General features: G+C 38.5%; 2 pseudogenes; both read right to left on the reverse strand.

Moving 5' to 3' along the window:
* Positions 1 to 4394: 4394 nt before the first annotated feature.
* Positions 4395 to 6999, reverse strand: LOC101788775 (nucleobindin-2-like; annotated as a pseudogene).
* Positions 4873 to 5802, reverse strand: LOC106026163 (anaphase-promoting complex subunit 15-like; annotated as a pseudogene).
* Positions 7000 to 17300: the final 10301 nt, after the last annotated feature.

Consider the following 17300-nt stretch of genomic DNA (forward strand, 5'->3'; position numbering starts at 1 on the left):
GTTGTCGTCATTATTGTTGTTGTTGTTGTTCTTCTTCTTCTTGTTATTATTATTATTGCTTCAATTTAATTGCCTGTTATTGGATTGTTCAGGGTGTTCAAATCTTTGGTCAGTTTTGGTAATTTGTATGTGTCTAGGAATCTATTTATTTCTTCTAAATTGGTTCACAGATTTGTGAAGTGGTTGATCTTGGCAAATTCAATTGTGGTTTAGCCTTTTTTGTTAGTACATTTTAGATATACATAATAACATTCATCATAAGGAATTTGTACCTGTGCATGATATATCTTGATTCTTTTTTTCTGTTCCTGTTGTCTCCTTTTTGACCCCTCTGTTGCAGTCAGGGTTTACAAGGGAAAAGATAAATACGGGACACATGATTTATAATTTTATTTTATAATATTCACCCAAAGAATCAAAGACACAAGAGTGCAGGAGATCGGTCCACTAGTGACCAAAGAATCCAGCTGAGGGCTCAGATTCCACAGCAATGTTCTGCACGAATCCAACTGAAGACCTAGAACCCACAGCAATGTCCTCCACAAGTTCAACTGGATGCCTAGAGCCTACGACAATGTTCTTGCACATCTATATCAAGGCTCTGCACTGGGAAGGCTCAAAGGTCAGTGGTGGAAGCTAGAAAGCCTGTGTCAGTGGGATGGAGGGTCTGTGCCAGCAGGCTGAGGGATCTGCTCTGGAGTGATGCTCAAAATAAGGACCAGGGCTCCCTGAAAAGAGCCTCATCCAATAATCAAAGCAGTTGAATTCATATCAGGAAAGCTCACAGGACAAGCTTCTCCAGGAGAATCAACAGCACCCATCTTCCCCTGCAAGTCTCATTTTATGCTGTTGTAAACAACCCTCAGGTGGGCCTTCCACACCCACTACCGCACTGGCCCAGTTCAGCAGGGTGTTACAAATTGATCATTAGTTAATCCACCACTTCCACTTCTCCTCTCTATCTACAGAAGTTTTGTTTCAATTTTTACCTTCTATTCTTTTTTCTTATCCCTCCCTTCTTTCCCCCTTACCCCTTCCTTGTTCTCCTCATTTGAATATTTTCTTCCAATTTTCTAATTTCTGTTGTATATTTTGGTCCTTATTTATAGTTTTGGTTTCTCATACCAGAGAAATAATGTTCTGTTACCAGAGAAATAAAGTTCCAATTTATTTCACTTGGAATATGGTCTAAGGGGCTGGGGATTTAGCTCAGTGGCATAAGCGCCTGCCTTGCAAGCAGGCAGACGTGAGTTCGATCCCTGGTACCGATAAAAATGAAAAAGACAAAAAAAAAAAAAAAGAATATGGTCTAAAGGTGCATCCATTTACCTAGAAATGTCTCAAGTTTCTCCTTCTTTATGACAGAGTAGTATTCCATTTTTCTTTTAAAAATACGCATCTTTATCTATGCATTGGTTGATGGACATTGGCTGTTTCCAAGATTTAGCTATGTTCAATAGACATGACTGTGCATATATTGCTGTGGTATGGTGCCTTTAATTATTTTGGAAAGATACCAAGAAGGGAAATAGCTAGGTCAAATGGAACCAATAATTTTACTGTTTTGGGGAATCTTCACATTGATTTCCACAGTGGTTGCACCAGTCTGTACTCTCACCAACAGTGGAGAAGTGTTCCCTTTTTCCCTTTTCCCCAAAGCTCTACTGGCTTTGTTATTGGTTGATTTCTTGATAATAACTATTCTTTCTGGAGTGAGATGGAATCTCAGCATTGTTTTAATTTATATCTCTCACATGATCAGTCATGCTGAACACTTTTGCACATATTTGCCATTTCTATTTCTTCATCTGAGAAGTGTCTATTCATTTCAGATGCACATCTCTGAACTGGGACTTTAAATTTAGGGGTCTGATTTTTTTCAGTTCTTTATTATATTCCAGATATTAGTCCTTGGTCTGAGGAACAGCTGAAAAAATTTTCCCACACTATGGGTTGTCTATTCACTCCAGTGGTGGTTTCTTTTACTGTGCAAAAGCTTTTTAATAAGATGAGAATCTGGTTGTTGATTTTTTTTTATGATAGTTCCAGTGCAATTGAGGTTTTGTTCATAAAGTCTTTGTTTTACACCAATGTCAAGAGTTCTACCTATTCCATCTTGCAGCAAATTTAGTGTTTCTGTTTTAATATTTAAATCTTGGATCTATTTTAATTTTAGGTTAATGCATGGTGAAAGATACAGGTCTAGTTTTAATCTTTAACATACAGAAAGCCAGTTTTTCCAGCACCATCTATTAAAGAGACGATCTTTCTTTCAGTGAAAGTGTTTGGCTCCTTTGTCAAAGATAAATTGGCTCAGTGTGTTTGGAGTTGTTTCTGCATTTGCTAATGTGTTCCACTGATCCTTGGATCTGTTGTGTGTTGTTGTTGTTTTTTTTACAGTACCATACTGTTTTATCACAATAGCTTTGTAGTATAATTTTAAATCAAGGATTGTAATGCTTCCTGCCTTGCCTTTGTTGCCCCAGAATTACTTTTGCTATTTTACATCTCTTCTGGTTCCAAATGTATTTTAGGAATGGTTCCTTTAATTCTGTGAGATATACTATTGTCCATTAATATTTGTTTTATGTAGTTGGGTGCACTGATGTTTCTTGCATACATACTTATGATTGTTATGTGTTCTTCTTGTATTGCTCCCTTTACAAAGATATAGTGACTTTCCTTGTGTCTCTTAATCAGTCTCATCTTGAAATTTACTTTGTCTACCAAAAAAAAGCTAACCCTGCTTTTGTCCAGGTTCTTGTTTCATAAAATATTTTTTATATGCATTGACTTTCAGTGTATGAACTTCTTTTTGAATTAAATGTGTTTCTTGTATGCATCATATTTTTGGATCTTGGTTCTTGATCCATTCTGCAGTTTATTTCTTATTGGTGAATTTTAATAGTGAGTTATGTTCATGGCTATAATTGTCATGCTGTTTTCCTATTGTTCCTTCTCACCCCCAAACCCATTTAATTGTTTGCCTTGAGTGATGGAATCATTCTTGTGGGGTTCATGGAGTTATAACACATAAGTCCTTATCTCTTTCTAGAATATCCTTCAGAACATTTTTCAGTGTTGGGTTGGTGGTCATGAACTCCTTCAGGTATCCTTTGTCATGGAAGTATCTTATTTCTCTATCAATTTTGAAAGATATTTTGTGTTGTATATCTGTCTGGGTTGGAGATTGTTTTCTTTTGGGGCTTGAAATACTTTATTCTGAGCTCTCCTTGGCTTGGAGGTTTGAGAAGTCTGCTGTGATTCTGATGGGATTTACTTTGTAAGTAATGTTTCTTTTCTCTAACAGCTTTGAAATGCATCTCTTTTTCTGAGAGTCTTATTATGCAGTTCACTTTGTAGCCCAGTCTGGCATCAGACTCATGGTGACCCTCCTGAGTGCTGCCTCAGCTTCCTGGGTGCTGAGATTGTGAGTGTGGGCCTCCACACCTGGCTCTAACAGCTTTTAATATTCTGTTCTTACGTTGAATTTCTGGAATCTTGCTTATTATATTCCTTGGCATAGATTTTGTTTGATCACATACAATTGGAGTTTTATATGCCTCACTTATCTGTATGTAAAATTCTTTCTCTCAGTTTAGGAAGTTTTCTGCCATTACTTCTGGGAATCAGTTTTTTTTAATGTCATTTGTGCTATCTCCTGCTTTTTCATTGACTCTGATCAATCTTATGTTATTCTTCCTTATATCATCTAGCAGCTGTTGGATTGATTTTCCATGGTCCCATGCTATTTTTAACAACTCTTTCTTTTCATGATCGCTAACCACAATGTTGTTTTCTATGTTTGATATTATGTCCTCACATTGGATTATTCTGATGCATTTACTTTCAATGGAATTTTTAATCTGTTTGAATATGTTTCATGGATTCTTTTTTCTTTCCTAGGTTGAGCATTCATGGTTTCCGTCATTTTCCTAAGTTCCTTTATTTTCTTATCTGTATCTGCTCTATAGTCACTAACCATGTCTTTCATTATGGTCACCATCTCTGTAGTTATCTGGGGAATTATTTCTGATTGATTTCTTCTAAAGCCTCATTCATTTCCTTTGTTATTTCTACTATTACCACCTCAGAGAGGCCAAGAGGGTGACTTTTGAATTATTCCACCTCATTACCTCCTAGATTTGTCTTTGGTGATCTAGAAGTCTGGGGTTACACCTTGTTTAATTGTCTTTTCATTTTCTACTTTTTTTTCGGTTTAATTCCTGGGTTGATGCTTATAAATTGTTTATGCATGTAGCTTTACTGCTAGGGTTTTTTTTTTTTTTTTGCTTTAAAATATTTTTTTAAATAGAAAGGAAGAAAGGGAGTTAAAAAATGAAACAGGTGTTAAATGAACAGTTTTCTTCCAAGTTCTGGTGAACTCAGCAACTTTAAGCGTGTGGCTCGAGTTTCAGTTCTCCAACTGAACCCAATGGAGGAATTTCTTGTTGTAACTTTTTTTGTCCTATCTGCAGTATACCCTGATGATATTCTTGCTTCTGAGTCTCAAGCTGGTCATGCTGATGCTATAGCTTTTCTTTTTTATTTCTGAACCTCATCTGCCTTCTTATTAAACTCATTTTTTTTCAGTCCTGTGTTGTTATTAACAAAGGCTAGAAAAACACCAGACCTGGCAGTCAAAGGGTGAGGTACTGGCCAGCAAAGAGGGATGGGCTCAGGTCTGGAGATTCAAGGGCAGACTGATGGCCTGAGAGGGGTCAAGATCAAGTCCTGGCAACAGACAAAGAAGTGCCCAAGGGTGAGCTTTCAGGCACTGGAGCCATCAGCTGGTTCTGTGGGGTGAGAGGCTGGTGGCAGGGATGCAGGATAGGTTGGGTTGGCCTAGCATCATCACCCTGCCTTGTCTACCTAGATCATCCACTGGTGCTGATCCTGTTTGTTGCCTCCGTGTCCACTTCATTCATTTCACCAAAATCAGGTAATTCATTTAGTCACCCATCTCATCCAGGTCCTACATGTCTTCATCATCTTTGAGTGCTCTTCACTAACTTCATTTTCTTCTTTATCCTCTTCTTCCTCATCATCATATCGGCAAGCCAGCCTCAGAGCACTAGGTACAGGTTCTTGTCTTTCTCTGTGCTGCTTTGGGTCCAGGCCTGATGCTGCTGCAGCTCTGTTGTCTCCATACACGTTTGATCCAAATTAAACCACAGTTTCTTGGTCACACAGGGGAAGAGTGAGAGGAGTGTCTTGGTTATTCTCCTCTCATTTCTGAGACAAAATACCTGACTCCCAAAATTAGGGAAGGAATGGTTTATTTAGCTTACAGTTTTTGAAGGTTTTATTCCATACTCAGATGGCTCCAAGGCAGGGTGATAGCTAAGGGGCAACCATTTATGGTGGCTGCCAGCAACAAGAGCAAATAGGATAAAAGGTGAAGGCACGGGGCTGGGGATTTAGCTCAGTGGCATAATCACCTGCCTTGCAAGTGTGCGGTCATGAGTTCAATCCCTGGTACCGAAAAAGACAAAAAAAATTTTTTTGGAAAAAAAAAGGTGAAGGCACGCCTCCTTCCCTCCCTTATATTGAATGCTGGCTCCCTAATCCTGGGCAGGTACAGCACTCACACCGCCAATTCCAGCACTAGACAACAAACCAATCACAAACGTTAGATTCAGCCATCTCCACGACTGCATGAGGCTTTGGAGGAACATTTAAACAAACCACAACAGAGAGCAAGGTGAAGGTGGCCCTAGATTGGGTTTGAGTCCTGGCTCCACCACTTACTAGCTGTTTATGGCCAAGTCGCTTAGCTTCTCTGGGCCTCGGTTTCCTCATTGCACTGAGAGTTGACAGCCAGTGGCAACCCAGAAGCACTTCACCTAATATGAGAGAAAGGCTAAACTCATTTTCTTGTAAAGCAATAATATTGTCATATTCTTTTAGTTCTTCGTCTGTGAAGAACTATTGCTTATCTAATATCTCAGCTACCCAATTCCAGGAATTCCTTCTGTAGCTTGCAAAAATTTTTCCAGAGTCACCAACCAGTTTTTGTTTGTATCAACTTCATTCATAGGGGGCTGGGGACTTAGCTTCGTGTCCTTGGTACAAACCACACAAACAAACAAACCAAAAACTCAACTTCTATCATTTCATGTTTCCTCATTCTAAGCCTTTTTGCTCCATTTCTGCCGTATCATCCTCTTTATTTTGGGCATCATATGCTTTCTCCAGCTCCTTATTAAACAGGACTTCTATTCTTGTTCATCCAAGTACCCATCACCATTGACATCATATAATTTGAAAAATGTCTTGGGGTCAAAGTCATTAAATTCCAATTCATGAGTCTCTTCCTATACCCCTTTTAGTTTATTGTTACTTCTTGGATGATTAACTTTGGGGGTGATTTTCATGCTTTTGCTTCATTTCTCCAAAGTTAGATTCTTTTCTTATATTTTATTTAAAATATTCTCTCCATTCATGTTCCTTCATCCCTTCATATTTTAGAACTTTCTCATTGTCAAGTCTTGTCATACTGTTCCAAATTATTTGTTGATGCTTTGCTTAGCATATCTGAATCTACAGATTTAAACTGGTCAGAATTAATATGGTTTAAATGGTCAAATTGCTTTTGAAAAGTTTGATGGACCATGCCTGTATCTTGAAAGGGATCCAAGTTAGCTTTAATTAGTATTCTCAGACTTTCTACCTCCACTTTTTCAGCTTATCAAGTTTTATCCCCATGTGGTGACTTACTAACTACAGCTCTTTTGCTTAGCCTTCTACTCTTTATTTTCTCTTTGTCTGCTTTCTGAAACTTTTCTCTGAAATATTTGTCTCCAGCACATCAATGATTTGTTTGAGATATTCATTATAATAAAGTCCAGTATCTGATGGTTGTATCTTTGCACTTTCCACAGGTTCAGTATTTTGTACTTTTGTTTTGTGAATATTTATAGGCACAGCTTGAACAGCAGCTGGTAGACAGGTGATCAAGAGAAAATAATACCATAGTAGAATGGTCTTGTACCTCATCTTCTGACACGTAAAGAATTTTTATCTTTTTTTTTTAAGATGAAGCAATTGAGATCCAGAGAGGTAGGATGACCTACACAATACTAAATTAGTGAAGAGTTACTCTTGGCTCCTATTACAGTGCTTTTTTCATGAAAAACTGACTTTTTAAAAAAAACTGACTCTTAGGTTCTTGTGAGAGCAGAAGGGAAACACAACAAAGGCACTACCCTTAGAAGTGGGATGGGACCATGGAGAGTATGAAAACTAAGATGAAGAACAGAAGTTCAGCCTATTAGGGTCTCAGCAGGCTGAGATCCTTTTGGATGCTTCCCCCAAACATCTCTGTTTCCACAGCCCACTGTCCAAGTCTTTGCACTGGCCCTCTGCCCACCAACCTTGCCTCCACCTCCTCACTGCCATAGTGATAGCCCCTGTCTCCTCGCTGCTACTGATTGGTCTGGTTCGGGATCACGAATGGGGCCAATTAGTCAGGGTACATATAAGGCAGTGCAGGAGTGGCTGAAGGCAGAGCATTTATGCACTAATCTAAGAAAGATGTGGAACTCTGCAATACAGGGGAGGAGGCCTCACCTCTTCCTTCCCTAGCTTTACTGGAGAAACCTGCTAAATGTCCAGTACATCAAGTCTGTGTTCCCTGAAGTCAAAGAGTGAATTCCAACAAAGAACAGAGGTTAAGAGTAGGAAAATTCTTGAGAAAAGGAGTGATGAATAGGAATAGCTCTTGAGCAATACGAGGATTCCCAAATGGGTTTCTCTATTGCTAGTATTTAGAACCTTTAGGAAATGACTGCATCTCATAGATGTATGGGTAACTTTTGGGTTTTGAGGTTGTTGCAAGATCCTACCTCTTAGGCCATGGATTTAGATTCAGAGGCACATCACCTATCTGGAGAGTGCAAGGTCCTGAGTTTGATTCCCAGTACAAAAAAAGATCCTACCTCTTCATTTACTGAGAATGAGAAGTTGCTGCCTATGTGGCCCAGCCCCTGGTTCTTTGGCACTGACCTACAGTACTTTTTATGATCCTTAGGTAACCTCAGTCTTGTCACACTAGGAAAAACAACTGATTAGAACAATATGTCACTTTGGCTAAAGTAGTACAATCAGCAACAGCAATAATATCAAACACAGCTTAGAAAATGACAAACTGTGATAACTATTTGTTTGCCACCTTTAACAATACAAACAAAGTTTTTGGTGATATAACAAAATCTAAAACAAACCAGAAACTTGTATACAGTAAATATGCCATCAAAATGGTGATTTTACCCTCAGGCGAGAAAATTTAAAAGGGGTTAGGGTAAAAAAAAAAATAGAGAAATACAAGAAAAAGAAGAGGAAGAAGAAGGAAATGGAGAAGGAGAAGACGAGATTAGAAAGAAGGTTGGAGGACAAAGGAAGACTGTGAACTTTGGAAAAACTGGTAAAGAAGACAGGAAATAAGAAATAAGAACATTACAGAAAAGCAACAACAAAAATCTAGAAACAATGTTCACATTCATAAAAACAAGAACAATCAAGAAAACAAAACAAAACATAAGTGAGAAAAAAAAAACAAGGAAAAAATGTCCACTTTGGGGCATATCTCTGCTGTCACTAGTACACAGAATGGGCAGACAGAGCCCAGATTCATGTTGACTGATCCCAGCAAGCCAACTGTAGATTTATGGCGGAGTGCTGGATAATCCCAGGAAGCCTGCCCCTTTAGTTCCACTGAAGTTCAGGCTGACTTCTGGCTTTGAGCCTAGAACCCAATTTGTTCAGTCACAACACTCCATGTGCCTCCTGCTGGCTTGAACTTGGCTCCTTGACTTTCTGTGGACTTGAACTCAGTTCTGCCTCACTTTGACACTGGGAGCCACTAGATGGAGCTGACCCACAGCTGCTCTAAATTCTGAGTTTAGCCTCTCTCCAAATGGCTACTTCCCAATGGTATTCTCCTGGGAGATTCTCCTGAACCTAACTCACCAGTTTCTGCAGACTATTACTTCCACTTCTTCATTCCATTGGTGCATTTTCAAAGGAGACCGCTAGGTTTGTCAGTAGTCACTATGCATCTGCAGTTTCAACCCACCCTTCCCACAAACTGAATCAAGGCTCAGGGAGAAAGCACCACTTGCCACCTCCTTTTTTTCCGTTGACGTCTCTCTCTTCACTCTCCCCAAGATCTTCAATTCTCAATTCATACCTTTACTGGGTCATGGAGACCCACTTCCCTCCTTTTTCTCTAACTCAGGCTGCTGTATTACAGTATCTAGACACCAAACCGCAGAGAACTGTTTTTTCTGCTGTTTACCACTCTGCCATCTTCCTAGAAGTCAGTACTTTTTCTTTTCTAATTAAATGGATTTGGGATCTTTTCTTCTCTTTGTATGTATGTGTGTGTGTGTGTGTGTGTGTGTGTGTGTGTGTGTGTGCACGTAATTAGCTAGGGGTTTGTCTTTTTTGAAAAAACTAACAGTCCAATTCATTGATTATTTGTATTGTTTTGGTTTTTTGGTCTCATTTTCGTGGTTTCTGATACTACCTTTGGGTTTGGATTGGTTCTTGTTTTTCCAGGACCTCAGGTGCATCATTAGGTTATTTATTTGGCCTCATTCTATTTTTGTGATGTGGGCATACATAGCTTTAAACTTCTTCCTTAGGGCTGCTCTCATTGTGTCTAGTAAATTTTGTTATGTTGTACTGGCATTATCACTTACTACTTCTTTTTTTTTCTTTTTTGTATTGGGGATCGAATTCATTACCTTGCTCTTGCTAGGCAGGTGCTTGTGCCACTGAGCTATTACCCCAGTCTTATCACTTACCTCTGGAAACCGTCTTACTTCCTTCTTCTGTACTACATAGTACTACATAGATTTTCTTCTGTAATCCATTGTTTATTTAAGAGTATATTGATTGGGCCAGGGGGTTAGCTCAGTGGGATAAGCACCTGCCTGGCAAGCGCGAGGTCCTAAATTCGATCCCTGGTACAAAAAATAGTATTTTGTTCTAGGGCTGGGAATATAGTTCAGTGGCATAAGTACCTGCCTGAGTTCAATTCCCATATCAAAAAAAAAAAAAATCCCTAGCACTTCAAATGGGAAACAAAAAAAAAAAAGTGTATATTGCTCAGTTTCCATACATTTGCTTAATTTTCTTTTTTAAAAAAATTTATTTTAAAGATAGTAAAATACAACAAAATAAGACAGAACAAAGCCAACCAAGACAATGTAGTGAAACTGATACAGAACTTCAGAGCAGGATACCAGGATTACAAAAATAGCTACCACAGTATATCTCATTATCTTCACAATAGTTGGCCATTCAATCAGGTATAGCAAAATAAAACCAAAAACAGAATACTGTAAAACCAATCAAAACAGAATATTGAATAGAGGAAAACAATTAATCAGAACAAAGCAAAACAGTGAAAACAATATTGGCCTTCAAACACAAGATAGAAGGAAATCCTCCATATTTGCTATATTATATACTGTCATCCTCCCAAGAGATGCTCAGACCTCTGGCCCCAGGTCAACATAATCAACCAAACAAAATAAGCTTTTAGTTGCTTTATGTACCTTAGTTGCTATCAATTCTGAGTGATCTCGAAACCATCTAGTTGCTAATGGGATGGGGGGTTGGGGGGACACAGGATGTTTGATTCTCAGCCAGCACCAGTAGGCTCACCGGAGACACTGACTTATTCCCTCCCCGACGCACCTGCAGCTCATGCCATTTACCAGGAATGTTGGCTTGTTGCTAGCTTGGTTAATCCCCCAAGTTTCAGCATGGCTGATTCTCAGGAAATGTTGACTTCCATTTGCTTAATTTCTGTTTTCTTTTGTCATTGATTTCTAATTAATTGTGCTGTGATCCAATAATATGAAAAATATAATTTCAATTCTATTACATTAATTTAAACCTGCTTTACTGGATAGTATGTGGTCTATTTTTTAGAAAGTTCCATTTGTTAGTGAGAAGAATGTGTACTCTGTTGTTAGGTGAAACATTGTAGTATCTATTTGTTCAAAGGTTTTGTTCAGCTCTGATATTTCTTTGCTGCTTTTTGTCTAGTTGATCTGTTGAGAGAGGGGTACTGAGATCTTTCACTTTGTGTTTATGTTTACCTAATCTTTTATGTCTAGTACTATTTGTTTTATGACATTAGGCATAACATTGTTTGATGCATATATTTTAACAATTGTTATCTCTCCCTGTTGGATTATTCCAATATTTAGTGACCTTCTCTGCCTCTTTTATTCAGTTTCTGTTTAAAGTCCACTTTGAAAAACAATGTTTCTAAGCCATCAAAGAACTCATTTATTTAGTGTCCTTTTTTAAAAAAAATTACATTGTGTGCCACCATGCCCAGACTATTTAGTGTCCATTTTTAAGAGTGATACCTTTTTGTTCTTGTTTTTGTTTTTTTGGTTTTTTATTTTAAAGAGGATAAAATAAAATAAAACCAATCAAAATAAACCAGTGTAAGAGATGCAGGACTTCAAAACATTATGAAATCAGCAATAGTTACCATAATGCCTTTCAATGTCTTCAAAATAGCTGCAGATAACTTTGGATATAGTAAAAATCAAACATAACAGAAAAGAAACAATAAAAACAAAACAATGAATGCAAAAAGGATTTCAAAACAAGCCAATAGTAAATCCAAAGTTGCTACCATAATGTATTTTACTATCTTTGAAATAGCTGCTCCTGCCATTGAATTTAACATAATAAAACAAAGCAAAAGAGAATAAAACTCAGCCTCCAAAGAAAGGAAAAGAAAGTGCTCTAAAGAATATAACCGCATATATATTTAAATGTATAAGATAGATAACCATATTACTGAGTTTTGTTGGATCATTGAACAAAACTGTTTCCAGTCTCACTGTTTGAAAGTCCACTTTATATGCTTTAATTTTGTAACTTGAACAAGTATTTCTAAGATAACAATATGTAATCTATTAACTAGTAATTTCCTATTGTTTATTTTTTCTGAAATTCTGTATAACTTGTACCTTATTTCTGTTTTTTTTTCTTTCTCCATAATAAAAAAAAAGAAAACCCAACCTCCAAAAAGATGGAAATGATATACAACTTCAAAACAAGATCATAGAGAATCAACAATGGCTACAACCCTCAGAAGGAAAGCCCCCTAGATGCCACACTGTGTATCACTATCTTCTGAACCCATGATCAGACCACTTGCCCTAGACCCGCAATGTTAGTGAAGCACCAAAGCACCACAGGCATTCAATTGCAGGCATTTCACCTGCATAGCTATCATCACAGCCTGTGTTTCTCCAGATAAGCTAGTTGCTTATTGGGTGGGAGGTACTGTTTGTTTGCCAGCAAGTGTGCCAGCAGGGTCTGGGGTCTGACTGTTCTCAGTCCAGTGGTGGCTTGCACATGGTGCTGGTTCACAGACTGGGCTTGCTTAGTGGTGTGGCCTTGTTTGCTGTCTCGCGTCTGCGAATGGTGCTGACTCACGGAGAGAGGCTCAGGTCTGGATGTTTTGGTGTATTTTTGAGACAAGGTTTTACTATGTAGTACAGACTGTCTTTGGACTCACTATGTAGCTCAGGCTGCCTTCAAACCCACAGTGATTCTCCTGCCTCAGCCTCCAAAGTGGTGTGATTACAGGGGAAAAAAGTTTTCCTTTCCATGGAACTCTGAAGTTGCAGCCCATTCTGTGACTCGGAATGTTAATGTATACTATTTGCTTCTTGTCTGTCTTTCCTTCTTTCTTTTTTTTTTAATTTTATTTTGAAAGTATATAACAGAACAAGACAGAATAAAGCCAACTAAGATCGTACAGTGAAATTGGTACAGAATTTCACAGCAGGTTACTGGGATAACAGGAATAGGTATCATAGTATATTTTGTTATCTTTATAATAGTTGATCTTTCAATCACGTATATCAAAATGAGATGAAATATAGAACACTATAGAACTTATTAAAACAGAATATTGAATAGAGCAATACCATTAATCAGAAAAGAGCAAAAGAGTAATAAAAATATTTGCCTTCAAAGAGATGGTAGAAGGAAGTCCCCGTATTTGCTATGTCAACCTCCCAGGAGACACTCAGATTTCTGGTTCCCATTTGCTAATGGGCAGCGGGGGAGTGGGGAGAAAGGGGATAGGGGAATGGGATATTTGGCTCTAGGCCATGCATCAGCATCAGTAGGTTCACTATTGCTTAGCAAGGAGGCAGGCTGGTTGTTTGGTTTCACAGCATCCTAAGTTCCAACATGGCGTGGATCTCAGGAGCTGCTGCTGCTTCTCCCCCTGGAAGGGCCACAGTTTTCCAGACCACCACCGCTTACCAGGAAGGGGAGGAGCTTGCTTGGCTTCCCAGTGTCCTAAGTTCCAAGATGGCGTGGATCTCAGCAGACACTGCTAGTTCTCCCCCTGGAAGGGCTGCAGTTTGCCAGACCACCACTGCTTACCAGGGAGGGGAGGTGCTTGCTTGGCTTTCCAGTGTCCTGAATTCCAACATGGCGTGGATCTCAGGAGCTGCTGCTGGTTCTCCCCCTAGAAGGGCTGCAGTTTCTTCCTTCCTTTCTTTCTTTCTTTCTTTCTTTCTTTCTTTCTTTCTTTCTTTCTTTCTGTACCCAGAATCACACTTGCCAGGAAAGTGCTATGCCACTGAGCTATATCCCTGGCAGTCTTGCCATGTTTAGCAAGACACCATAGGAGAGCTCAGGCAAGAATGCATCAAGTTTGTGAGACAAAAGAAATAGGAGCCCCAAAAAAGGGGATCTATAGGGTGGAGAAGCTTCCAGAAGACTAGAAGGTTTGAGAAGCAAAGTGCACTAGCAGATATTTAAAAAAAAAAATAGAGGGAGTCCACACTGCTGTGAAGAATGTTTAAGAACAGTTAAACCTGTTGTTTTACACAGCCTTACAAGAACTGTCATGAAGTTTGAAGAAAGACATGGAGTCCAGAAAGACAAAGGAAAGTTGACGTGAGTAAAATATGTAATGAAAAGCATTTGATATTAGAAATGAATGAGTAATGAATAATATTCTAGAGTCTAGATCATGTGCCAAAGTACAAGAACTTGTTGGGGATATAACTCAGAGGCACAAATGCCTGCCTGGAAAATGGAAGATCCTGAGTTCAACTCCCAGTACAAAAAATAAAATACAAGAACTTTCTACAATTTTACTTTCAAGATCTTCATTGCTGGAAGAAATTTGATCTAAGATCCCAAGGATTTTACAGTTATCGTCAGTGTGTCCATTATTCAAGTGGCAATAAAAGTTAAAATGAACTAATTGTGGTGGCGCTGGGCATGGTGATGTATGCCTGTAATCACAGCACTTGGGAGGCAAAGGCAGGATAATCGCCACAAATTCCAGACCCATCTGGGCTACTTAGTGAGTTCAAACTCCATCTGAACTACATAGTGTGACCCTGTCTCAAAAAAAATTGTGGTAAGGCAGATAGAGTAAATTATGCATCAGTTTTTCTCCTCCCAGGTATCAGGAATTGAACTCACAACCTTACACTGGTCAGGAAGTCACTTTACCACTCAGCTATAACCCTGGCACCTAAGTATCAATTCTTAAAAAGGGCTCTCTAGCAGATGGAGAACCTCATTAAGGTAACTTTATGGGCACTGAAGGAATCACATGTGAAATTTGCTAAATAAAAACTTATTAAAAAGGAAATTTAATATCTGTATCTTGAAAAATATCTTTAGGTATAGTGTCTGGGATAAGAAACTATTTTGAAGCAAAATGATCCAAAAGTTTTTCAGGGAATTATATTGCCAAAAAGTCCATAAACCTAAGCTGAATTAATAAAGCCACCAGACAACACTTGGATATTCAAACTTCACCATCAAGATCATTCAAAGCTATATTCTCCCCAAGGACGGCACACCTCCTACTCTGCAGACAGCCAGGAACATAAGGGCCAGAAGGAACTTGCCAGAGGCCAGGATCAGAATATAAGGGGAACAAGGACAAGAGATTGTTCCCTAAAAAGCAAACTCTACTCTAAGGTAGGAACTTTCATGATAGATGTCTAGCAGGGTTCTGTAATTGCTTTGGACACTCACACTAACATGTGTTTATCATTTTTTCCTTTGCCCAAATGTGTTGTTGTTGCCATTTTCCTGTCCCTGCACTCCATCATTTCACACTAAGCATGTGGCTTCACTGGAATGACAATGAAATGGCAATAACTTGGCTCTTAGTTCACAAGTTGCTGGGCCAGGAGGAAAATGTATGCAGGCCAATTAGACAAGATTGTATTACAGAGTTTCATATGAGGGTCATAACCAAATGTGAAATTTTTTTGTCATTTCCCTTTGTGGAAGGGTAGACATGATATTTTGTGCACAGAGCAGCTGGCTGTAGGGGCCACTTGCTCTCTACCAAAGCCACTATTTTCTTTAGGCACATGACTATGCTATGTTTTTCACACTGCCTTTGAAATTTGGGGTAGACACGATAAAGTTTTCTTAAGTGTAACATAAGTGGAAGCAAGATGTGCCACTCTCTGACCTAGGAGATGGTAGACCACAGGATGGAACAAGCCCAGAGTTCTGAACAAATGTAGGGAAAGAGGAGCCCTCAGTTACCTGAGTATCTACCCAGGAATGAAGTATCTTGCTGAGTCATGTTTTGGATCTATTTGTTGCCTACATTACTGATACACACTCCATGAGTCATGCTTGTTCAACATAATGATTACATACATGTATCCTTTTAAAAAAATAGTCAATGGTTGCTGAGTATGGTGGCACATGTCTATGATCCCAGTACTTTGGGAGGCTGAGGCAGAAGGATAGCAAGTTTTAGCCCAGTCTGGGCAATTTATCAATTCAGTGAGACCATGCTTCAAAATAAAAAAATCAAAAAGGTAGCTCAGTACAAAACCCCTGGCCTCAATTCCCAGTACCAAAAATAAATAAAATTTAAAAATAAAATATTAGCCAGGTGTGGTGGCACATATCAGTAATCTCAGCACTCAAGAGGCTGATGCAGGAGGATTGCTTTGAGTTCAAGACCAGCCTGCACTACATAGCGCAATTCTATCTCAAAAAATAAAACCCAAAAATAAATAATTAATTAACTAAGTAATGGTAACATACTAAATATATGCAGCAAACCTTGTGTTTTTGTTTTTATTTATTATTATTGTTATCATTACTATCTTCTTTTTGGTGTTGGGGATTGAACCTAGAAGGTCTCACATATACTAAGTATGTGATATACCGCTAAGTTAACTTCCAGCTCCTATTTTTGCTATTTGAATAACTTAAGTGCTATGTTATTTAACCAGTTCTTTAGGATAGATATTTAGGTTGTTACTATTATCATATTACCCCAGGTTCAAGTTCTTTTAACTGGTACTCTGCAAATGCAGGACAAAGGTCAGCTTTGTGTCCAGCATGGTTTAGTTGTAGTTACTCACACAAACTTCCTTTACCTTTTAGCCAAATCACAAAGCTAACACGCACGCTATTGATTTCCTGAGGTCTACTATTGTAATATTAGTATTGAAAAAGACACTCATGTGGTTATAGCAAATATCACACTGATAGAAGTATTAGTAGGATCATAGCCTAACAGGATGAATTATAGTAGGACACCCCTTGGTCCAAACCCCAGCTCTATTACTTATAAAATGTAACCGAGTCAGCCATGGTGGCACATGTCTATAGTACTGCACTCTGAGAGGCTGAGTCAGGAGGATTACAAGTTCAAGCCTCTCCCGAGCAACTTAACGAGACCCTGTCCCAAAGTAAAAAAAAATTTTAAAAGGGCTGGGAATGTAGCTCAGTGTGGAGATCCTGGGTTCAATCGCCTCTGCTGTGATAGATAGGTAGGTGGATGGATAGACAGATAGATAGACAGATAAAAACACAATTGAACTTTCAGGAAGTTACTGAATTCTTATAAACATTAGTTTTCTCACTTGTAAGATAGGTATTATTGTGATGATTAAATTATAACCAAGTGTTTAGCACATGAGAATTCTCAGTTAACCAATACTTACCACAGATTTTTTACTTTACACAAGCTGGGTATGGTGGCTCATGCCTGTAATCTCAGCACTCAGGAGGCAGAGGCAGAAGGATAGCTAGGAGTTTGAGACCAGCCTGAACCACATAGCAAGAACCCTGTCTCAAATAACAAAAACATTTTTCCTTTACAACATATGTTTTTAATTATTGAAGAAAATAAAATTTCACCTTTAACGATAGGTTATATATTATAACAGTCATTATATATCATTAATACGGAAAATTGTTTTTCAAAAGATTAAATCATCAAAAATTATTGTATTTCC

The sequence above is a fragment of the Cavia porcellus genome, unplaced genomic scaffold, assembly GCF_034190915.1.
Source record: "Cavia porcellus strain 051 isolate PalLab524CR breed Dunkin Hartley unplaced genomic scaffold, mCavPor4.1 scaffold_38, whole genome shotgun sequence".
Taxonomy (NCBI): Eukaryota; Metazoa; Chordata; class Mammalia; order Rodentia; family Caviidae; genus Cavia; species Cavia porcellus.